Source organism: Hippopotamus amphibius, chromosome X (genome assembly GCF_030028045.1).
Source record: "Hippopotamus amphibius kiboko isolate mHipAmp2 chromosome X, mHipAmp2.hap2, whole genome shotgun sequence".
NCBI lineage: Eukaryota > Metazoa > Chordata > Mammalia > Artiodactyla > Hippopotamidae > Hippopotamus > Hippopotamus amphibius.
In genome coordinates this window covers 130,223,148-130,248,068 of record NC_080203.1, presented here as the reverse complement: position 1 = coordinate 130,248,068, position 24,921 = coordinate 130,223,148, and the positions used below count along the sequence as shown (strand labels likewise).

At 41.0% G+C, this 24,921-nt stretch overlaps 1 protein-coding gene across 24 annotated transcripts in view; it reads left to right on the top strand.

The window, feature by feature from the left end:
- Positions 1–24,921, top strand: part of TBL1X (transducin beta like 1 X-linked) — a 232,083-nt gene that overhangs the window by 132,932 nt on the left and 74,230 nt on the right. The gene's annotated exons all lie outside the window — the stretch shown is intronic.

Genomic DNA, 24,921 nt, shown 5'->3' with positions numbered 1-24,921 from the left:
CACCTCTCCCCGCCCCCATTTCTTTGATTTAAAGAAAAATGAAGTGGACTATTTCATCTTGTTTGCCAGTCATTTGCATTTCTTTTTCTGTGAATTAGACATAAGCCGCTCTACAGGCATAGAGCTCAGGTTCTGTTTTGAACGTTACACTTTCTGGGTTTCACGTGAATGCCAGCTGTTGTAAAGACTGCAGTGTCAGAGTTTCGGCTAAATGGGCCATTTCTGATGTTTCCTGGGATATTAGTCTCATGACTTTAGCCAAACTGCATATCAGGGCTGCATATGAAACAAGAGTTAAGTCCAGAAAGCAAGAAGGCGAGTTAGCAAGTTAATTTGTTACTAAGATTATACCTTCATGTGCACTTCTGTTGTTAACTCTTTGACCCCTTTCTTTAAGGCTATCGTGTCTGTGTGAGAGTTACAACCATTTGTTAATGAGAGTTGATGTGTTCGAATGTCACTAGTGTAGCAGGTTCAGCTCATCTCGTATTTCCTAGTGTGTTTATCAAAAGACAGTATCTGTGTAGAATGACATCTGTAGGAAAAGCACAGATTCTTATGTTAGCTGATAAAAGAATTTAAAATATATGTAATTATAAATTGACAAGCTTGCCAATTTGTTTTCACTTTCCCAAGGGTGTGTGTATATGTGTGAATGAGTATGTTCGTGTGACATGTGTTTTGTTGTGCAAATGAATTAATTGAATATCTATTATGTGACAAGTTCTGTGGTGTCTTTGAAGCATTGAGCTGTTTCATAATACACTGGGGACGAGGAGGGAATTGTTGGTTTTCTGCATTGCTCTGAAGTCATTAGTCAAATGTCTGCATTGGCCAGTGCTACTCTCTCCGTTCACTGTTTTATAACATTGCACAGTTAGAAAGCTTTACAAATATCTATTTCAGTTCCTCCTTTTAGAGTGTTTGTTTTACGTATTTCTTTTTTTATTCTCTAAAGAGTGCTTTCCAAACTTGGAAATGAAACTAATGAAAGGGGAGGAAAAAGATGATTCAGAAATTATTGATAGAACGACTTCCCTGGTGGTCCAGTGGTTATGACTCTGTGCTTCCAATGCAGGGGACTCAAGTTCGATCCCTGGTTGGAGAACTAAGATCCCGTAGGCCACGTGGTACAGCCAAAAACAATTAAATAAAATTAAAATTTGAAAATGAATTCATATCATGGAAAATAATTTTCAAGCACAAAGTTATACGATCTTTAGGAAGGGGTAGTTTAAACTTGGGCAGTTTGTGGGTTATTATCTATTTGGAATTGGTCAAGAAAAAAAATGTTGTGGGCACATAATTTAAGAATTTGCATGTGGACCAATTAAAGGGGAATCTCGTGGCCTAGAGAGCCCCCAGATCCTTCCATCCTGCAGACCACAGTCAGAGGATTTTAGCTACTGCAGGCTTCTCAGCAGCCATGCTGACCTGCACTGTCTCGTACAGGGGCCGCCAGCCACGTGGAGCTGTGGAGTACCCCAGATGTGGCTCGGGTCACTGAGGAACGGACTTCAAAATTGTATTTCCTTTAAATTGAGTTAAATTTAAATATAGATCGTTGATTCAGCTGTTGGAAAGTTTTATGCTGGGAACCACATGGGTATGTGAATCTGTGTTTTCAGTGTACGTTTTCCAAACTATAATAGCAGTCATCTATTTGCACTGAAAATTCCGTTTCCTGATTAAGATGTGCTGCAGGTGGAAAATACATAGATTTTGGGGGGTTTTGGAGATTTTTTAGGAATAAAGGAACGTAGATCTCAGCAATTTTTTTAAAATACGAAATACAGTTGAAATGACACTACTTGGGATATATTGGGCTAAGTTTAAATATATTGTGAAAGTTAATTTACATTTAAAACTTTTTAAAGTCTATGTAAGCTCACCTCACCTTTCTGTTGGACCACACAGATCTCAGTCAGAAGTCTCACATAACCAATGAAAGAAGCAGTGCTTGAAATTAAAAGCGGTTGGTGAGTTATAACATCCCAACCTGAACACGTGGCCCTGCTTTCACTCTCGCGTGCCGTATACTCCAGTGAGTCAACGTGACGATTTGTTTGGCTCTCTGTGAGCCGTGTTCACGCGTGGCCACCTCGCCTTACCTGTGGCAGGTATATCCGTTGTCGGCCACAAGAAGGCAAGGCTGGCTTGGATGGGAGCCAGGTCCTTGGTCTGCACTTTTTTTCTTACCGCTCGGAATCCCCGTGGCGTAAAGGTGGTTATTCCCACTGTACACTTAAGGTGCAGAGTCTCAGACGGGGCGCATCATTTGAGCACGAGTATGGAGATGAGTCAGGGCTCAGAGCTAGGGATTAAGCCCAGAGCTGTCTCCACCGGATGCCTCCTCTGATGAAAAGGATTTTTGTCAAGCTTTGTTTATGTGGTAAAACACCCCGGGGCTCCAGAGAATTAAAATCGGTTTCAAAACACACCGTGAAGACTTAGGTTTGTGACCAGGAACTCATGAGTCACAGTAGTTTTATTTCTTTCCTCCCTCTTCCCCGTTGATGAATCTTTCTGTTATTTGAGGTCAGTTAGCAGCTTTTAATGTTTCTAGAAGGTAGTTTGGAAGTGAAGAGGTGAGTCATTCAAGTCAGCTGGTGGCCTGGGATGTAACTTTCTGTAGCTTTGGGGGTGGGGTGACGGACCTCTTGTTCCCTAAAGCATTGCCTCAGAATGAGGGCCCCAAAGTTCTGTCCTACCCTGTGTCTGGGATGGCTGCTCTGGCTCCTGCCCTCACATCACATCCTTGTTCCAGTCACTGAGTAGGAGTGAGGAGGGGGACTTAAGTGCCTTTAAGAGCACAGACAAGAGGTTTGACTTCTGCTCATAGCCATTGGTCAGAACTGGGTTATATGGAAAGCTTAGCCTTTTGGGAGGGGCGTGGCCACGTGCCCACACAAAATCCAGGTGTCCCGTTCTCAAAGGGTGAAGGAGGGAAGTGGATAAAGGTAGTCTAGCCGACTCTGCTCTTGACCCTGTCCTCACTCTAGTGGGAAGGTGGCATTTGCTAAAACAACCACGTTAGATGCAAAATTCTAGACTGTGGGACAAGGGTGGAATATGGTACAGCAAGCGCTCCTGCTAAGAGCATCCCTGTCCCATTTTTGAAGCACAGCTGTGAGTACTTCCTGTCTCCTGCCCACCACTTACCCTGAGTTTAGCCAGGTGAATCCACACCTCTTCCTTTGTGCACAGAGTGGGAGTGTGATCTACCCTGTGTTATAAGGACTACATGAAGATGAAAGGCGCGTCTTTGTTGCCTTTCTCATCCTAGGTCGGAGATAATGTAATGCGTTGTTGGGAGTTATCTTTTTACACAAATGTGTATTGTTTATAGCGCAGGCTTCTTGTACAGGAAGGAACTTTGTCTTCTATCTCCATGGTCCTTCCCCACTGCATGGCACGTGGCATAATATTTGCACACGAAGTTCCCGATGAACTTTTATACTCTTCAGTTGTTTGCATTCACGCCATCTCTCAAGAGTAACACATTCACCTAACCAGTATATGTTTATTGAGCGCCTACCACACGTGTCAGGAACTCTTCTAGATGCAGGGGATATAGCAATGAACAAACCAGACAAAAAGCTTACATTCTAGTTGATAAAAATATGTGTTAGGTGTGGTGCATGGGGTGTTGTGGTGCCAAAAATGAGTGCATGTGAAATCACTTTGATATTTGCTTTTAAGTTACACTTTATAATTTTTAAAGTTGGGCATTATTTACCAGAGAACAGATACTAACAATCACAACCCCCCCCCCCCCCACCCACTGAAGAGGAGTACAGTAAAGGTGTTGAATATTGACTGAATATTTTTAAATGTTGATATGGTGTATTTGAATTGTTAGTTTCTAATTTTCAGCCATGTAAATAGAAAATTAAAGTTCATTTAAGTTCTTTCTTGTTTTCAACAAATATGTAAAATACCACCTCCCTTTATATAATAGTACTTGGTTGAAAAAAAAACCCCACAACACTCTTTAATGTACCTTTGTCAATTAGAAGGATTGTAAGGAAAAATTGATTCCTCCTGGGCTTTGTGTAGAAATTAGCAAACATAATGATTTTCCCTGGGCATGATCTCTTTTAAGCTACTGAGAAGTTTATTGTCATGCAGGTTTGAATGGAGTGGATAGTGATTTAGAGGAGAATTGAACTGATTAATAGGAAGCCCCTGATTTTGTTTTAATAACATACTCTGACCCAATAAGGAGAATTCAGACTATATTTTCTTACAGTGGTAGTGCTGTTAAAATTTATGCAAATGGAACACTTTTATGTATTACTAGGCCTTTCATAGTATTTTGCTTTCCAGGGAGCTTTGTAAATCATTATAATTATTTTTACCCAGTATATCGGTTCTAAATGCTCCTCTTGACCTGCTACCGTGAATTTCCCTTCAGTGAGAACCATATTGTTAAATGGAGGTTTATGCCCTGTAGAAATTAAGAAGAGATACATGCAGATAGACCCAGCCGTGTGAGGTCCCAGTGTGGGATGAATTACTTCCTTACATTTATGGCAGACTTTTATCCCCCTAATGTGCACACGGGAGCAGACCCATTTACGATGAGCGCTTAAATGTGTATAACACCATTTTGACTAATTGAGCCATTAAAATCCAGTAGGAATAATGTGATGGGGGAGACAGGATAGACAGCTACAAGGCATCATATATATATATTTTTTATTTGACCTATTTATTTGGGGCTGAATTAGCTAGATTTGTGGTGTCTGGCAGGTACAGCTTTTCGTGGCAGGCATTCTGATGAAATAGTGTTGATGATGTTGGTCTGCTGCATTTTAAATAGATGCCTTGTAAATTCTTCGCCTGTTGATGTATGTCTGATCGTTTTGGTCTTCTTTTTCTCGCTGCCCCCTCCATCCCTCCACGAAGCCTGCCCCTCATAGTAGACATGGCTTATCTGGTTGGAACAGTGCAGGACCACATACATAGCGCCCTCTAGGTGGAGTAGAAGGTTAGCTTCATTGTGGTCTGGAAGATTCAGACCATCGCTGGGTTTTTGTCTTTTGCTTTTTCCCCATCGTGATGAAGCTGCTGCTTTGTTTCCGTAGTGAATACGGTGCATTGATAGTGGTATTATCTGACCTATAATTCATAACATTGAGTGGTGTATCTACAGTGTTTTTAGTCTAAAGTTTTGGGAGAATGTATTTGTTTTCCAGTGGGAGTTAACCTGTGGAGGCTGAAGGAGCGGGGGCATGAGAGTTATTTTTGTGAGATAGTAGCTTGAGAAGAGAGAAGTGTCAAAGTTGTGTGGATTGCCAGCCTGTGAGGATGTACTGCCTGCAGTTGCCCAGTACAGTGTGAAGAGTCTGTGAATACTGGAAAGACAGAAACAAGGTTGAGTTCCTGCCGGTGGAGTGAAAGTGTCTTCCCAACAACATGGGAGCAAGGGGGAAAAGGTTCAACTTCTGTAGAACATGAAAACTGGCTCCAGGAAGAACAGATAAATTCACCAGGTACGTAAGGGGATAGAACCTTGGGGCTATTGACATTTTGAGCTGGATAATTTTTGGTGGTGGGAACTGTCTTCTGCATCATGGGATGTTGAACAGCATCCCTGGTCTCTACTCAGTAGATTCCAGTAACTCTCCCCCCAACAGTTATCGCAACCAAAAATGTCTCCAGATGTTGCCAGATGTCCCCCTGGCAGGGGGCAACATCACCCCCAGCTGAGAACCACCAGAATAGATAGGTAAATGCAACCAGATAGAAGGATCTTAGGTCTTGCATTTGGAGGGGGCATCAGAAACTAAAGAAACCATGAGAGAACACTTAAGTAGCTTCTTTCATGGCAGTGCATACAGCGTACCCTGTGAGCCCAAGGAGGCAACCAGCAAACCATTGCTCTTGGGGTCCAGAAGGCTTTGACTTACTGATGTCCTGGGGAGATGAGTTTAAGTCAGTCAAGGTAGAGGTGGGGAGGGGGAGGGATTAGATGCAGAGGTTCAGCATGATGTATTTTTTTTAATTTATCATATTTCATGGGTATATATCTCACTTCACAGATAGCTGAATTTAAAAAAGAACTTCATAAGTGAATTTGTATAAGCTAACTAACGTATCCAACAAAGTGCAGAATTTACTCGTTTCAGTATGCATTTACTTCAGATTCCGTTGTGTATCCTTTTCTACTATTAAGAAGCTACTTGTAGTGAAAATACTCTTAATTTATCTATGTTATGTGCGTGGCATTTAAACATTTGTATTTTTGAAGGGGCTTCAGAGTATTGGGCGTGTCTGGAATATTGTAGTGATTTTACTGCATTAATTTTGTCTTGTAAAGTTACGACCATTTAACTTTGGGCTTTCTCAGGACTCCACAGAGTGTGAGTAATCACTGCTAACTGTCCGAACTTCCTGGCATTTGGAAGTGCGTGATCTGTGCACATTGTACATGGATATTTATCACAGGGATAACGTTGGCAATTTTGTATGAAAGGACCTTGGAAACCTCCCCCCTCAGTCTGACCGGAGCATTCTCATGTTAATTGGAAAAGTCCATTAAGCTGGGAATCATAAAAAGATGATACATACATGCCTTACTTTGTGTTGTTTTCTCCTAAAGCACGTGAATGCTCGGTCATCTGCCGAAGCCTTTGCTCTGAGGAGGATTCACAGCCGGGAGGTTCTGCCCTTTGGTCTGGCACCATCCACACCCATAGTGTATCTCGTGTGGTTTCCAGTTTCTAGTAAAACCTCATTTCTGCATCTTTCTAGATTTCCACCTTCCCTTCCAGTCATCTTGGTTGTCTTTCCCACACCTAATTTCACAGCATCTGTTAAAATGATTCCCGCTCACCTTGTCCATAGAACATCAACTTTGTTTCAGCAAAAAACCAATAACGGGCTCTGTGTGCGCTCATACTTCATCATGTGAACTATCTCAATGAAGTGTGTCGTTGCAACAGCAGGACAGCTGAGCAAACTTGCGCCGGCTTTGGGAGCAGGCGTATCCAGAGGTGGGGGGAGGCAGGAGGGGGGAGGTTCTGAGCACTGCCTTCCAGCTGTGCACATCCATCCCTGGGCCTCAGGCATCCCGCCTTCCTTCTGTGGAGGAAGTGGAAAGCATGCGTCAGTGTCAGTTCCGTGGGCCTCCTGGTGTCACTTTCCTGAGCTGCGCGCATGTAAATCGGTGCCTGGCTGGTGGCAGCAGGCTCAGCCGCTGGGAGTGGCAGAATCCTTTAGGAGAACCTTCTGCCATTTATCTCTTAACTGTTAGACCTTCAAGCAAAGAGTAAAGCCTAGTAATTACGTTTGTGTCAGACCAGCCTGGTTGTCAGTTTTTGTCATGCTGATGTTAAGCTCTTATATGTAGGTGACATGGGGATGCACCACCCTCTGCTCACAGCCATGTGAATTTGGAGGGATGTGATTCCACACGGCTTCCACACACATCTTATGGTTGTCATTAATGCTTATTATAAATGCCCTGCAAGACCTGAAAATGGCATGAGTCATCAAGGAGGAAAATGCCATCGTCACTGGAGTTTGGGTGTTAAGTACATCACATTGTATTCTGAATTTAAGTTCATGTAGTTGTCGTTGTACTCATATGGCCCAGGCTGTTTATTAAGCATCTTTGTTGCATCTGGCGTGAAGCTCAGCTTTGTGGATGTCATCCATGTGGTTGCAGAGGCCGTGCCCTGCTGGAGCTTGCCTGCTACTTGGAAGGCAGGCAGTAAACAGGGAAACAGATCAACAGGATGCTTTGAGAGTAACACGCTGTGAAGACTGAGCAGGGCAATGTGACCGACTGGCTCGGGGTAGAAGGGCTTCCACGTTAGAGTTAGAAGTGGAGACCGATGAGTTGAAGTCTGAAGGATGTAGCTGGGAAGAGCTGGGAGAAGAGAGTTCCAGAAGGAGGGGATAGCATGTGCAAAGGCCAAGGCAGTAGGACTGAGCTCTAGAAACTCGAGGAACGAAAAGGCGGCCAGCCAGCATGATGAGAGCAAGCAACTGACCAGGAGATGAGGTGAGAGCTGTGTGTGGGGAACCACCATACAGGGCAGGATGGTAATGGTGATGTATTTGAACTTGAAACCTTCTGGTGGCTTCCCACTGCACTAACAGGTGGCTGGCTGCTGGTGGGGGAGGGACTGAACCAGCTCTAAGTGGGTGCCAGGCATAAGGCAGTCTCGTTTTCCACTAGCATAGACCTGGGAAGGAAAGCACAGACTTGGGACACTCTGCAGCGGCGAGCGCCAGCAGACATGCAGGTGTCCTGGCTGGAGGACCGCGGGTCTGGCACGTGACCCCTGACTGGGAGGCAGGTGACATTTATTCAGAAGGCAGGCTGGAGGAGGGACGAGTTGGTGTGGGTGTGGGTGGGTGAAAGGTTCCACTATGGACCTGCCACGTTTGAGATGCCAGTGGGACCTCTAAGTGGACGCCTCACGCAGGCCGGTCCACGGATGAATGTGCAGCTGGGAGGGCCGGCACCTGAGATGTGTATTTGGAATTTGAAGCGAGGGGCAGGGTGAATTCACGGAGCAGATGGATGGCAGTGCGGTCCTGTCCAATGATGCTCGATTTGCAGTCAAACAGGAAGAAAGCCAGAGATCAGAAAGATGCCTTTTGGGGGACTTCCCTGGCGGTCCAGTGGTTGGGACTCTGAGCTCTCACTGCTTGGGGCTCCGGGGTTCGATCCCTCTTCGGGAACTAAGATCCTGCAGCCAAAAAAATAAATAAAATAAAATAAAATTCCTCTTCGAAACTTAAAGTGCCTAAAAGGTTTCCAGAGTTATTTGATAACCCTCATAGAGGCTTACGAAGTAAGCTTGTAGGGGATCAGCATTTAGTGAACCTGCCATCAGGATACTTTTTGACAGAAAAATCATTAATATCATCTTATTCTCATTAACTCTTTTCTTTTGATAAGGGAAACAGCTTCCACTAAATTTCCCTTTTTTTCCTGACTCTGAAGCTTTCACCTTATGTGGGAAGAAATGATCCGGCCTAGATTAATTTGCTCTGAATACCTGCTATTTTTCTTGGGCTTCTAGAGTGTTTGCTGACAACCACAAGTACAGTCCTGAGCATCATATAACAGCATAATGTGTTGAATTTTTTGAATTATTTTTATGATTAACCTTGGTTTAGCAAGAACATCGATCCCATTTCCCAACCACAAAGATTAATACAAATTTAATTAACCAAAATGTGTCATTCTGCTACTATGAAGCTTCTCCAAGGACAGAATTTCTAGTTTTGACTAATATTCAGGTATTCCAGAAACTACCAGGATCCTGAGATTGTTTCTGGGGAATGCCTCTGCTCCACTGGGAAGTATCTTAAAATGTCCCCTGTGAGTTTGAAGATAACTGAGTACAACTTTTTTTCACAGTGAGGGGTTTGACTCTGGCTTTTGGAAAGAAAGCAGATATTTATTCTTCTTCTTTCTTAAAAAAAAAATTGTTTATGTATTTGTTTGTTTATTAGCCGAGTTGGGTGTTTGTTGCTGTGCACGGGCTTTCTCTAATTGCAGCAAGCTGGGGCTACTTTTCATTGCGGTGCGTGGGCTCCTCATAGAGGTGGCTTCTCTTGTTGCGGAGCATGGGCTCTAGGCATGCGGGCTTCAGTAGTTGTGGCACACGGGCTTGGTTGCTCCTCGGCATGTGGGATCTTCCTGGAGCAGGAATCGAACCCATGTCCCCTGCATTGGCAGGCGGATTCTTAACCACTGCACCATCTAGGAAGTCCCCAGGTATTTATTCTTGTTTTGCTTCAGAGCAAATTGGCTAATGCCCATTTTAACTGTCACAGACATTTTGACCTAAGTTTGTCTGTACCCAAAAGCAGGGTCTTTTGGAAGAAATACATTTGCATGAAAGGTTCATTTTCTTTGAGATCTTTTTTATTATGGTAAAATATAGGTAATATAAAATTTACCATCTTGAACCACTTTTAAGTACACAGTATATACTGTTCTGTGGTTAAGTACATTCACCAGCCATCTCCAGAACATTTGCATCTTCCCAAATTAAAACTCTAACAACTCTCCTCTCCTCTTCATTCCTCCTGCCCCCCCCAGCTCCTGGCACCTGCCATTCTACTTTCTGTCTCCATTTTTGTCTACTCTAGGTACTTCATATAAGTGGGATCATATGTTATTTGTCCTTTTGTGTCTCACTTATTTCACTTAGTGTAATGTCTTCGAGGTCCATCCACGTTATAGCGTGTGTCAGAATTTCATTCTTTTTGTTAGCTGAATAATATTCCACTGTATTATAGACATTTTGTTTATCCATTCGTCCATCAGTGGACATCTGGGTTGTCTCCATCTTTTGGTGATCATGACCAATGTTACTAAGAACATTGGGATGCAAATATCTGTTCAAGTTCCTCCTTTAAGTTCTTTTGGTTTTATACCTAGAAGTGGAATTGCTGGATCATATGCTAATTGTATGTTGAATGTTTTGAGAAACCATCATAATGTTTTTCCTGGAGGTTCATTTTTAAGTAATCTTTGTAAGGTATGATAGCAATGGAATCTAACCATGCTTATCTAACACAAGAGTTAGCAAACTGTAGCCTGTGGACCGGTTTAACCCATTGCCTACTTTTGCCTACGTTTGTACAGTCAGCAAGGTAAGGATGGTTTTTACTTTTTTTTTTTTTCTTCAGATAGTTATGGGGGGGATTCAAGAGGGGTGTCCTCTTACGTTTTTAAGAGGTCAAAAAAAAAATCAAACCAAGAATAACAGATCATGATGCATGAAAATTCTATTAATTTCATTGTACATAATGAACGTTTCCTTGGCACACAGCTACACCCGTTGATGTCTATATTGTCTGACTGTTTCTCACTACAGTGGTGGAATTGAGTGGTTGTAACTCTGTATGGCCCATGGAGTGACAAATATTTACTCTCTGACGCTTTAAATTTTAAGAACAGGTCTACCAATCTCTAGTCGAACAGGTTAAAATGACAAGTCAGATGAGCACATTTACACCTGTTGAGTGCTCTGCCTGTGTACATGGGCTTTTCCGGTGGTCTCAGTGGGTTCATCAAACCACCTCCCTGATTTATCACACTGTTCTGGAGCTCGTTTCTGTCACTGTTTCACAGTTAAGCATCAGTTCTTGGGGAGACTTCCTTCGGTAGGAGATGCAGGTGTAAAACCCCAGCCAAGTTTGAGACTTGCTCACTTCAGATACATTTGCTTTTCTGTTTCCACTTCCAGAGTTTGCCTCCCTGTCCTTGTAAGGGACTGTCTCTTCCCACTGAAAAAGAAGTAAATCTCTGTATAATGGAGGAACCAAATTGAGAAAGATGTCTCAAAATTCACTTACTTTTCTCATATCCTTTTTTGGGGGACAAGGTTTGTGCCCTACTAAAAGACACCATCTTCTATTTTTAATCTGTGATATTTCTATAAAACCATGTAAATGTCATACTTAGAACTGTAGAGTGTTTTCAGCATTTTTTTTTTTTTTTGCAAAGCGTTTTTCTGTGCAGTTAGGGCTTGTGTGTGACTTGTGTAAATTTCTATTCACACAACCGGAAATCTGACACAGCACTGGTTCTCTCTGTTAACAGTGACATCTTCAAAGTACCATTTTAGGGTAACACTCTGTTCTGTTTAATTTGTTGTCAGAAATACCCGCAGAGCTTCTTAATATACACGCCCAACTGTACTACAAGCACCTAGCATTTCACATGTTATTTTCTTTATTTCAGGAAGGTGATTTTAGGGCCTGAGAGAAACTTGAGCAGGCTCAAAGGAAATCAGACTAAGCTGAAACTAGGAAATTCACTTAAATTCTGTTTTCCCTTTATATTTGGTTTTTATGGGAAATTGGGCATTTGCATTTTCCCGTTTTGAAATTGTGTTTGAAATTATATTTGCATGAAGAAGCCTATTGCCTACTAGACTGATAAAACAGGATCAATAAAAGAGAGGTAGGCAGATAAAATCATTTGGTAAGTATAGCATGAAGATACCGCTAGTCAAGAATTGTAACGTCAACACTCAGTCTAATCTGATTTGTCTTCTCATCTGATACTGTTCTTTTATTCTTTCTCAGACACACTTGCTCACTTAAAAGTTCAGTTGTTTGAAAAACCAAGTAATTTCTTTCCATTTAAGAAAAACCAGAGATAAATATGATTATGTTCCAGCTGAAACAAAAACATCATTCTCTCACACTTTTACTTGTGTGACTATTTTAATTCCTTTAAGGAAACTACTCACATTTATTCCTTTGTGGGAGCGACTGATGAAAACGTTTGTAGATTTACCTTGGCTTTTTGTTTTTTTGTCTTATTTTTTATATTATTACCTTGTTTTTTAATTGTGGTAAAATACACATAAGATTCATCTTGGTTTTTATTTTTTCTTTAAAAATCACAGAGAATGATTAATAAAACAAAAGGTACATAGCAGGGTTCCATGCCCCGTGTGCAACTGTTCCCATGCTGTGATTATAAGTGTAACTATCATTCCGTGCAAGCCTACATGTCTGGCATTATGTGTATTTGAGCATGTGAATTTATGCAGTGTAACTGTAAAGCAGTATGCTCCTTTAGAGGCACAGAGAGGTTAAGTTACTCACCAGGGGACACACAGCCCTCAGTGAGGGATTCTGGGGTTTAGCCAAGGTCACTCTGGGACCACACTGCCTCTCAGAGAGTCTACCAGCTTGTGTTGTAAGGGAGCCACTGTCCTTTCCAAGCGCTGAGTGTAATTTCTGGGAAACAAGGCCACATTGGAATCCAGAGAAGAGAAGGCCAACTTAGACCAGGCATAAATACAGCATGATTGAGATGGGTAAACACATCATAAGCAAGAGTTTGTCCTTCAAGGCAAATATAAACTGCTAGAAGAAGTAGCGGTTTTTTCATCTTTTATTTTAAAGAGTCTCTCAGAAGTGCCATTTAAAGATAGGCCAAGTGGTGCAGTGGAAGGGTGACAGGATTTAGGGCCAGACAACCTGGGGTGACTTCCAGGTTCTGACGACGACTCACCCTCCCCCCACCCCGTGCCGCCCCCGCCCGAGCAATGGTCTCCCCGAGCCTGTGAGATGTTGGGGGATGGTGACTCATTCCGTGGTGGTGCCTGCATCTGTGTGGCCTTGAAACATGACACACATTACTGTTTCTTTGTCCCACGTGTGCACATTTGGGCATACGTATTCCTGATCACACAAGGTGAGAGTCTCTATATTTTATGACGTCAGCACCCAAAGCCCACACTATAAAGCCGGTGGGCCCTTCATGTGCTTAGGAATCTGGGAAGTCAGAAGAGGTAGTTGACTCACAGAAATGCTTTAAACCATGTCTTCTTTTTTCCTGTCTCAAGATTCAGTCTCCCTTTTAAACTATGGGAAAGCACAAGTCTTTTTTGACAGATGTAATGCCAGGCCCTGTGCTGGCCATTGCTTCCATGAGGTATGTTATCTTTCAGTGCCCGCCATCGTCAGTTTACAGAGGTCAGTGGTACCTGCTGCCTTGCAGGGTTTATGTCAGAGTGCTTCATCACGGTAAAAGCGGGCTTTATTTAACTGATAGATTTCTTGGTCTTGCTTCAAACCAGTTGTCTGAAGTGTTTGTTTCCCCAAATAATTTCATACTAGAAACTGCCTTTTGCAGCCACCACACATGAGAATGAACTTGTGTCGATGTGATTCAGTGAGGAAGAAGCAAATGTAAAACCGTTTCACCATCGTGTCAGAGAGACCCAGGCTGCGTGTCCTTCTGGCCCCCATCTTCGGAGGACTGACTGAATGGCAGCCACGCATGAGTTTATTCTAGTTAGCAGCATCAGGCAGCAGGAGAGGGCAGTGAGGAATCAGAATTCTAAACAGCTGGGCGATATTCATTTTATGAATTAGAAAATACTCATATTCGGTAGGCCCGATGTCAGAAGGTGCGGTGTACATATTTAGCTATGATTTTACAGTCATTTATATGAATAATAATTGTTGCTTGCGGTTTTACAAGTTTAATACCAGTGATGGAACAAGGGATGCATTAACATCTTGAAGGCAGATCGACCAACAGGGTAAGAATTTCAACGGGAATTAGGGTATGTAGAAATTGGCTAGGTTTTATCCCTAAAGAACTGAATTCCATGAATCAAAAAGGAAATTCCATTTCTGCATTGTCATTTACTCAGCTGACTGCACACTCTGCTGCTTTCTTGGTTGGAGGAATGACCCACTTGGTCATCCTCCTCATCTATAAATAAGTGGTCTCTATAAATAAGATATTTGCTGTTGATCTAAGACTCCGTGCGTCTAGGTTTGACATAATGGGACAGATGCACACGTGAGCAGAATGCAAAGCCCCGTGGTGGCTCACTCCTGTTTGGCTACAGTGCTCTAGATGTAGGTACCAACTGTGGGAAAGTCTGATGTCAGTCGGGTGAAAAAAATAAAGTGTCATAGAAAATCCAAAAATGGATTCAACACCGCTGCTTGTCAGTGCAGAGCAAACGACTGAATACATTTCAGACCAGCTCGGAAGTGTTCAAGATGAACCAAGTGAAAGGGTTAGAATTATGTGTGATGGGTGCATTGTGTATATGCAGATTGGTTATTCACAGTGTCTAGGAAACTCCCCACAGTAGATTGTGTTATCAGTTGCAAGTTCTGATTTATTTCCATTGTACAAAAATAAATGACTACCTACCTTCTGTCCAGATTATTGTGAATTATGAGTTGGTGTGGTCTGAAACGATGAGAGTCCCCAGACTGGAGCTAGAACTGCGGCTTCAAATCTTAGCACTTATTAGCTGTGAAACCAGTCTACATCGTTCCATTCACTTAAACTCGGTAGAACTGGGCCTTTTTGTCGTCATAGTGGGAATAACCAAAGGGTTGCTGGGATGCTTAAGTTATATAATGGACCCGAGGGACTTTATAAACTGTCCACTTCCTATGCAGACGGGCGGGCAAGGAGTTGTTTTATGTAGGCGGGTACTAAGCAGCCTTGCTGTTCAGGGATTTTAGTGGTATGTGGCAGTCATGACTAAATTCAAAGATTACAGTCAGCAAAATATATTTGTGTTAAAAGTGAGTATAGGGGCTTCCTAGATAGCACAGTGGTTGGGAATCCTCCTGCCAATGCAGGGGACATGGGTTCAAGCCCTGCTCCCGAAGATCCCACATGCCGTGGAGCAACTAAGCCCGTGAGCCACAACTATTGAGCCTGCACTTTAGAGCCCATGAGCCACAACTATTGAGCCCATGTGCCGCAACTGCTGAAGCCCATATGCCTGGAACCCGTGCTCTGCAACAAAAAAAGAAGCCATGGCAGTGAGGAGCCCGTGCATCAAGACGAAGAGTAGCCCCTGCTCACCACAACTAAAGAGGGCCTGCGCACAGCAACGAAGACCCAACACAGCCAATAAATAAATAAATAAATTTATTTAAAAAATAAAAAGTAAGCATACACATGTGCAGAAGCTTATAGAAGAAGCTCGCGAACAGAGGCTGTGTCTGCACGCTGAGAATGGGGGGACTGTGAGAGAGAAAACCTTTAACATTTTATCCTCATGTCAGGATTTCTCAACCTCAGCACCAGTGACATTTGGGGCCCAATAATCCTTTCCCGTGGGGGCATGTCTTGTGCATTGTACTAGGTCAGCCCCATTCCTGGCCTCTACCCATTCTACACCAGGGCCCATCCCCAAGTTGTGGCAACGAGAAATATCTCAGATGTTGCCCAGTGACCCTCAGAGGATAAAATTACCCACAGTTGAGAACCACTTAAAATCTCTCCCACGAGTATGTATGACTTCCATAATTTTAATGGCATGTTTTAAAAAATAAAACTTACACAAAGGAGTTGAAAACTTACATCCGTGCAAAAACGTGCACATGGATGTTTAGTGCAGTGTTTGTTCATCACTGCCAAAACCTGGGAGAAACCAGGAAGTCCTTTTGTAGGTGAACGGACAAATGAACTGTTGCATCTAGACAATGGAATATTATTCAGCACTAAAAAGAAATGTGCTCAAGCCAGGAAAAGACATGGAGGAACCTGAAATGCATATTACTAAGTGTGAAAAGCCAACCTGAAAAGGCTACATGCTGTGTGATTCCAACTCTGTGACATTCTGGAAAAGGCAAAAGTACAGAGATAGCAAAAAGATCAGTGGTTGCCAGGGTTTAGGGAACAGGGAGGGATGAGTAGGTGGAGCACAGAGGATTTTTAGGGCAGTGAAACTATTCTTTATGATACTGTAGTGGCGGACACATGTCATTATATATTTGTCAAAACCCATAGAAAGTACACCACCAGGAGTGAACCTTAATATAAACTGTGGGCTTTGGGTGATGATGATGTGTCGATATAGGTTCACCAGCTGAAACAGATGTACCCGCTGGTGGGGATGTGGATAATGGGGGAGGCTGCACAGGTGTGGGGGTTGAGGGCACTTGGAAAGTTTCTGTATCTTCCTCTCAGTTTTGCTATGAACCTAAAACTAGTCTAAAAACGAAACCTTTTATAAATAATTTTTAAAAAGGAAAAAAATTAAAGGCGTCATCTGCACACTGATGAGATTATTCTGTTCGGCTTCACACTGCTGAGGTCCATAAAAGAATTGGGAAGCTTTCGTGAGACTTTGCACTTGGATTCTGAAAGCACCATCTTAACGTAGTGTGGCATTTGTACGCGTGTCCTGAGGGCTCCCGTGGCAGCTTTGTGTGTGTCCCAGGAACCAGGAACCTGGGCTGAAGCCCACACTCCTGGTGCCCCCTCCACTGTGGTCATTCCAAGGTGCAGCCCTGCTTTACTTCTGGAATAAAGCACTTCCGTCGTGTGTTTATTGTCTCAGGTCACCCTGATGATATTATAAGGTTGTCATTTTAACATAGTAATGAGTTATCAGTGCACACCTTAATAAAATGAACATGATTTTGCCCCAAGGCAAGGGTCGGCAGACTCCTACCTGTCGGCCAACCCTGCTTGCAACCTATTTTCATAAGGTTTTACTGAAACACACCCACACCTATTTACATATTGTCTTGGCTGCTTTTGAGCTAAGGCAGAGTTGAGTAGTTGTAACAGATGCAGCATGGCTGCCAAGTCCAAGATACCTGCTGTTTGGTCCTTTACAGAAAATGTGTGCTCACCCCTGCTTTACAGTTCTGGAACTTGCCACCCTTCTGTTGTCGTATCTTGATATGTCTCCCAATTTTTAAACTCAATTTCAGAAAAGGGGAGGATAATCAATAGAGTAGCCTGACTAGACAAATAATAGAGACCGCTAGGTACATTCCGTCTTAAGTATTCTGGGTGTTCCTCGTGTTTCTCTGTAAGATGCGTACTGTGTGTACCAGCATGTATTTATTGAAATCCCTACCCCGTGTGCTTTTTCATCAAAGATACAAAACACCATCGTTTTCCTTTATTAACAAAAGAAGTGTGTGCAGCATGCGTGATGAGGGCACTATAGAACAGGGCAGTTGTATGTGGGATGTTGTACCAGGTGCTACCAGAGCCGTTATTTTAAGAAGGTTTCTCAAGTTATTTTAAGAAGGTTTCTTAAGAAACAGACTCTAAGACCGAGATTGATGTGGGAAGTCAAGGGTGTGGAGCAGGACAGGGCCAGGCATGGAACTGCCATGCCACCCCAAAAGCCCTTTCCTCCTCATCCCTCCAAGTACCACCCCTTATCTAAGCACTTCTTCAGCTCCAACGTGACTTCAAGAGCAGAGGCTGTGACTTCTCAGAATTCTATTCCTAAACCCCCTTAAGTGAGCAGGTGGATGCAACCTCAGTCTGACGATGCTCAGACTTCTTAAGGAGCCTGATGGTCTGGGCTGTCTACCATCTGCTCCCAACAGACCGGGATTACTGGGTCATATTATGTTGACGTGTGGATCCCTCACTGTAAAGGCAGGTGTTCTCCTCCAGGTCCAGGAATCGCTCTGTTAATGTTTCCTCTTCCATGTCTTCTTCACCTCTGCAGCGTCCTCCCCGGACTCACTAAGCAGGGAAGAAATAGAAGAAATCACAAAGGATGAGAGTGATAAGTTGAACATAATAAGAATACGTATCAATAATATATAATAAATATATATAATGTATCAATATTTGTCAAATATACTTACATATATTCAGAGCCAATATGTACTTACACAAAATGGGTTTGTTATGGAGTTGAGTGGGGCTTATCTAGTCTCACACTCTCAGCCTTTTAGTCGGAATGGTTGTACCATTTACCACCAGCTATGTGTTTTCTGTTTGTATCATGTATTCTCTGTTTTTCTCCCCTTTCCTGCACGTTTGCATAAATAATTTTTTTATGATTTTACTCCACTGTGAGCTTATTAGCTATACCTCTTTATTTCTACAGTGTTGCCCTAATGTTTACAAAATGCATTTTAACTTACCACAGTCTACATTTGAATGACATTTTACCACATCATGTATAAGAAACTTACAACAATGTGTTTGTGTTCACATTCTATACCTAGTTCTTTGTGCTACTGTTGCCATATATCTTACTTTCATATATGTTTAAAATGCTACAATACATCATTACTTTGCATTAGGCATTTACATGAAAAAGAAACTTCAAAATGAGAAGAAAGTGCTTTTATATTCACCCCTATATTTATCATTTCTGTCACCGTTCCTTTGCATAAATCCAAATTTCCACCTAAGAGAATTCTTCCCGTTAAACAACTTCCATTGATAGTTCCTGTGATGCCGATCTCCTAGCAGTGAATTCTCTCCGTGTTTCTTTGTTTGGAAAAGTCTTTACTTTGCCTTCATTGTTGAAAGATGTTTCATCAGAGTGTAGAATTTTAGGTTGACCCATTCTTTCAGCCCTTTGAAAATTTTGTTCCATTGTCTTCTGGCTTGCATTGTTCTGGACAAGAAGTTTGTGGAATTTATGTTTTTCCTCTGAATGTGATTTTTGTTTTTTTCTCTGGCTGCTTTTAAGGGTTTCTTTTGTTGCTCATTTTCAGGAAATTGTGCCTTTTAGGTGCTTCCTCTGATATTTATCCTGCATGGGGTTCGTTTAGCTTCTTGGATCTATTTCACCTTTTCTTAAACTTAGAATTTCCCCAACAGATTCAATTTTGAAATCTTTGCTTTAAATAACACGTTGTCATCTCTAAGAACTACTGTTTTAGAAATGAGCACTAAAATGAACACTAAATCCACTTTGGGAAACAAAGATAAAAATCAGTGTTTATTATTTTTGCGTGATTGTGAGTTCCTGTTGACTCCTTGGACCATAGAGAGTTGGGTTCCCCGGAAAGTTCTCAGACCTGGTAGTATGCAGAGTGTGTCAGCATCATAAGCTTGTGAATGAGATCTCAGCAGTAACTGTCTGGGTAACTGCCAGCTTTATGGGCATGCTGCAATAGTAACCATTGCCCCCATATCAAATATAGGTCAAAAGCTTTACCAGAATCTTTCTCACATTTTGTACATTAATGATCCATTGGCCTGTTAATGCACAGGAAAGGAGAGTTGATGGCACGTTCAAGGTTACCATTCACAGATAATAGTACTGAAATGTTAATTCAAAAAGCATTCAAACTCTACATTTTTTGTATAGGCATTGGACAACAAAAAAACCATGCAGACTGTTTTTATTTTTATTTTTTAAGCTCTTTATTGGAATATAATTGCTTTATACTTTTGTACCAGCTTTTGAGGTACACCAAAGTGAATCAGCTGTATTTATGCATATATCCACATATCCCCTCCCTCCCACGACTCCCTCCCGTTCTCCCTGTCCTGGCCCTCTAAGGCATCACCCATCATCGAGTTGATCTCCCTTTGTTCTACAGCAACTTCCCACTAGCTATCTGTTTTACAGTTGGTAGTGTATATATGTCTATGCTACTCTCTCACTTCGTCCCAGCTACCCCTTCGCCTCCCGCCCCCCAAGTCCTCCAGTCCATTCTCTGTATCTGCATCCTTATTCTTGCCCTGTCACTGGGTTCATCAGTACCAATTTTTTTTTTTTGTAGATTCTGTGTATATGAGTTAGCATACAGTATTTGTTTTTCTCTTTCTGGCTTACTTCACTCTATATGACAGACTCTAGGTCTATCCACCTCATTACATGTAGCTCCATCTCATTCCTTTTTATGGCTGAGTAATATTCCATTGTATCTGTGTGCCACATCTTCTTTATCCATTCATCTGTTGATGGGCATTTAGGTTGCTTCCATGTCCTGGCTATTGTAAATAGTGCTGCAATGAACGTTATGGTACATGTTTCTTTTTTGGATTATGGTTTTCTCTGGGTATATGCCCAGTAGTGGAATTACTGGATCATGTGGTAGTTCTATTTTTAGTTTTTTTAAGGAACCTCCAAACTGTTTTCCATAGTGGCTGGACCAACTTACATTCCCACCAACAGTGCAGGAGAGTTCCCTTTTCTCCACACCCTCTCCAACATTTGTTGTTTCCAGATTTTGTGATGATGGCCACTCTGACTGGTGTGAGGTGATCCCTCATTGTGGCTTTGACTTGCATTTCTCTGATGATTAGTGTTGTTGAGCATCTTTTCATGTGTTTGTTGGCCATCTGTATGTCTTCTTTGGAGAAATGTCTATTCAGGTCTTCCACCCATTTGTGGATTGGGTTATTTGCTTTTTTGGTATTAAGCTGTATGAGCTGCTTGTATATTTTGGAGATTAATCCTTTGTCCGTTGCTTTGTTGGCAAGTATTTTCTCCCATTCTGAGGGTTGCCTTCTTGTCTTGTTTATGGTTTCTTTCGCTGTGCAAAAGCTTTTAAGTTTCATTAGGTCCCATTTGTTTATTCTTGATGTTATTTCCATGATTCTAGGAGGTGGGTCCAAAAGGATCTTGCTTTGATGTATGTCATAGAGTGTTCTGCCTATGTTTTCCTTTAGGAGTTTTATTGTGTCTGGCCTTACATTTAGGTCTTTAATCCATTTTGAGTTTATTCTTGTGTATGGTGTTAGGAAGTGTTCTAATTTCATTCTTCTACATGTTATTGTCCAATTTTCCCAGCACCACTTATTGAAGAGGTTGTCTTTTTCCATTGTATATTCTTGCCTCCTTTGTCAAAGATAAGGTGCCCATATGTGCTTGGGTTTACCTTTGAGTTCTCTATTCTATTCCATTGATCTTCCTTTCTGTTTTTGTGCCAGTACCATACTGTCTTGATCACTGTGGTCTTGTAGTATAGTTTGAAGTCAGGAAGCCTAATTCCACCAACTCCATCTTTCCTTCTCCAGATTGATTTGGCTATTCGGGGTCTTTTGTTTTTCCATACAAATCGTAAGATTTCTTGTTCTAGTTCTGTTGGTAATTTGATCGGGATTGCATTGAATCTGTAAATTGGTTTGGTTAGTCATTTTCACTATGTTGATTCTTCCAATCCAAGAACATGGTATGACTCTCCATCTGTTTGTATTGTCTTTGATTTCTTTCATCAGTGTGTTATAGTTTTCTGCATACAGGTCTTTTGCCTCCTTAGGCAGATTTATTCCTAGGTATTTTATTCTTTTAGTTGCAATGGTAAGTGGGAGAGTTTCCTTAACTTCTCTTTCTGCTTTTTCGTTGTTAGTGTATAGGAATGCAAGAGATTTCTGTGCATTAATTTTGTATTCTGCTACTTTACTAAATTCATTGATTAGTGCTAGCAGTTTTCTGGTGGAGTCTTTAGGGTTTTCTATATATAATATCATGTCATCTGCAAAGAGTGACAATTTTATTTCTTCTTTTCCAATTTGGGTTCCTTTTATTTCATTTTCTTTTCTGATTGCTGTTGCTAAAACTTCCAAAACTATGTTGAGTAATAGTGGTGAGAGTGGACACCCTTGTCTTGTTCCTGTTCTTAGAGGAAATGCTTTCAGTTTTTCCCCATTTAGAACGATGTTGGCTTTTGGTTTCTCATATATGGCTTTTATTATGTTGAGGTAATTTCCTTCTTTGCCCATTTTCTGGAGAGTTTTTATCATAAATGGATGTTGAATTTTGTCAAAAGCTTTTTCTGCATCTATTGAGATGATCATATGGTTTTTATCCTTCAGTTTGTTGATATGATGTATCACATTGATTGATTTGCGTATGTTGAAGAATCCTTGCATTCCAGGGATTAACCCCACTTGATCATGGTGTATGATCTTTTTAATGTGCTGTTGGATTCTGTTACCTAGTGTTTTGTTGAGGATTTTTGCAACTATATTCATCAGTGATATTGGTCTGTAATTTTCTTTTTTTGTGACATCTTTGCCTGGTTTTGATATCAGGGTGATGGTGGCCTCATAGAATGAGTTTGGGTGTGTTCCTCCTTCTGCTGTATTTTGGAAGAGTTTGAGAAGGATAGATCTTAACTCTTCTCTAAATGTTTGATAGAATTCACCTGTGAAGCCATCTGTCCCTGGACTTTTGTTTGTTGGGAGATTTTTAATCACAGTCTCAATTTCCATAGTTGTGATTGGTCTGTTCATATTTTCTATTTCTTCCTGGTTCAGTCTTGGAAGATTGTATTTTTCTAAGAATGTATCCATTTCTTCCAGGTTATCCAATTGATTGGCATATAGTTGCTTGTAGTAGTCTCTCATGATCTTTTGTATTTCTGTGGTGTCTGTTGTTACTTCTCCTTTTTCATTTCTAATTCTTTCGATTTGAGTCTTTTCCCCTTTTTCCTGTTGAGTCTGGCTAATGGTTTATCAATTTTGTTTATCTTCTCAAGGAACCAGCTTTTAGTTTCATTGATCTTTGCTATTGTTTCCTTCATTTCTTTTTCATTTATTTCTGATCTGATCTTTATGATTTCTTTCCTTCTGCTTACTTTGGGGTTTTTTTATTCTTCTTTCTCTAATTGTTTTAGGTGTAAGGTTAGGTTGTTTATTCGATATTTTTCTTGTTTCCTGAGGTAGGACTGTATTGCTATAAACTGTAAAAAATACAAACACATAGAGGCTAAAAATACGCTATTAAACAACCAAGAAATCACTAAAGAAATCAAAGAGGAAATCAAAAAATATCTAAAAACAAATGACAATGAAAACACAACAACCCAAAACTTATGGGACACAGCAAAAGCAGTCCTAAGAGGGACGTTTATAGCAATACAGACTGTTTTTAAAAGGAAGATCTTTTAGGATGTCACTTGGTTTTAATTTACAGCTTTCTGTTCTGTTTATGATGTGTATGCTTATTCTTAAAGAATATTAAAGGTTAGGCCCTTGGTATTTGTGCACAAAATTAGTATTTGTCATTAAGAAAACAATACAAGACTTTTTTTTTTTTCTGTCATAAATAGAAGTTCAACAGGAAGGGATCCCTTTAGTGTTGTCTCTTCGAGTTTACAACATGAACAGAGAAGGGTACACTTTTACTACAGTGGCAAAAAAATAAATAATCCACCTAAATAAAAGGTATTCCAAAAATGAATTTTTTTAAAAGATGAGATGATAAATGAGGAAATGATTACTGCATTGTGACATTTCACCTCACAGTACCCATTTTCCTGGTTTGATGAGTGAAAAGAGAAATGAGGATGACAGCCTGATTTTAATTCCCAATGGATAAAGGCTCATCTAGAACTGCCCTACTTCTTGACACTATTATGATATTAAAAGTAACATTTATTTTTGTAACTCATTACCATCTTGGCACACTTGCATTCATTTTCGTCAAACACTGTCATCTTTAGATTTCAAGCTTCCAGAGTCTAAAGAAATACACATTGGCCTTATATTTCTCTTGGAAAACCTATAGTCTTCCAACAACAGAACCTCCCTTTATTGGACTGTCTAGCAACTGATGTATTCAAAATCAATCAGAAACTTGTGTTTAAAATTTCAACATATTTCTAAAGAAGTCAGAAATTTGGGAGAGTTGGGCAAACCATAGCATATTGAACATTGGACTGTCATTATCTAGGTGGATACCTGGGTACACGTAGGTTGAACCATGGAAGGTGGTTCACAAAATTTCTGCAGCCTACAGCTCATAGCCATGAGAAAATTGTGACGGTAGAGTGATAATTTAGTGTATATGACACTGTTAGTGGTGGTTCCTGGATACATCATTGAAAACACATTGTAAGATTCTGGTAGGAAGGGTTCTTTAATTATTTATTAAAACAATTACATAACTTAAAACACTTAGAATGGAGCCAGGCAGATAATAGATGCAATTATGTGTAAACTTTATTGTTTTTTTCTTTTCCATTCTAGATTATTACAAGATACTGAATATAGTTCCCTGTGCTATACCTTAGGTCCTTGTTGTTTACCTATTTTATGTATAGTAGTGTTTATACGTTAATCCCAAAGTCCTAATTTATCTGCCCCCCCCCCCAATCCCCTTTGGTAACCATAAGATTGTTTTCTATGTCTGTGAGCCTGTTTCTGGTTTGTAAATAAGTTAATTTGTATTATATTTTAGATTCCACATAAAAGTGATATCATATATTTGTCTTTCTCTGCCTGAGTTACTTTACTTCATATGATAATCTCTAGGTCCATCCATGTTGTTGTAAGTGGCATTATTTTTTTTATGTCTGAATAATATTCCATCATATATGTATGCATACATGTGTACACACACACACACCACACACCCCACATCTTTATCCATTCATCTGTTGATAGACATTTAGATTGCTCCCATGTCCTGACTATTGTGAATAGTACTGCCATGAACATTGGGGTGCATTTATCTTTTCAAATTAGGGTTTTCTCTAGATGTATGCCAAGGAGTGGAATTGCTGGATCATATGGTAATTCTATTTTTGGTTTTTTAAGGAACCTCCATACTGTTCTCCATAGTGGCCACACCAGTTTACATCCTCACCAGCAGTGTAGAAGGGTTCCCTTTTTTGCACACCCTCCCCAGCATTTACTATTTGTAGACTTTTTAATGATGGCCATTCATATGTGAGGCGATACCTTATTATACTTTTGATTTGAATTTG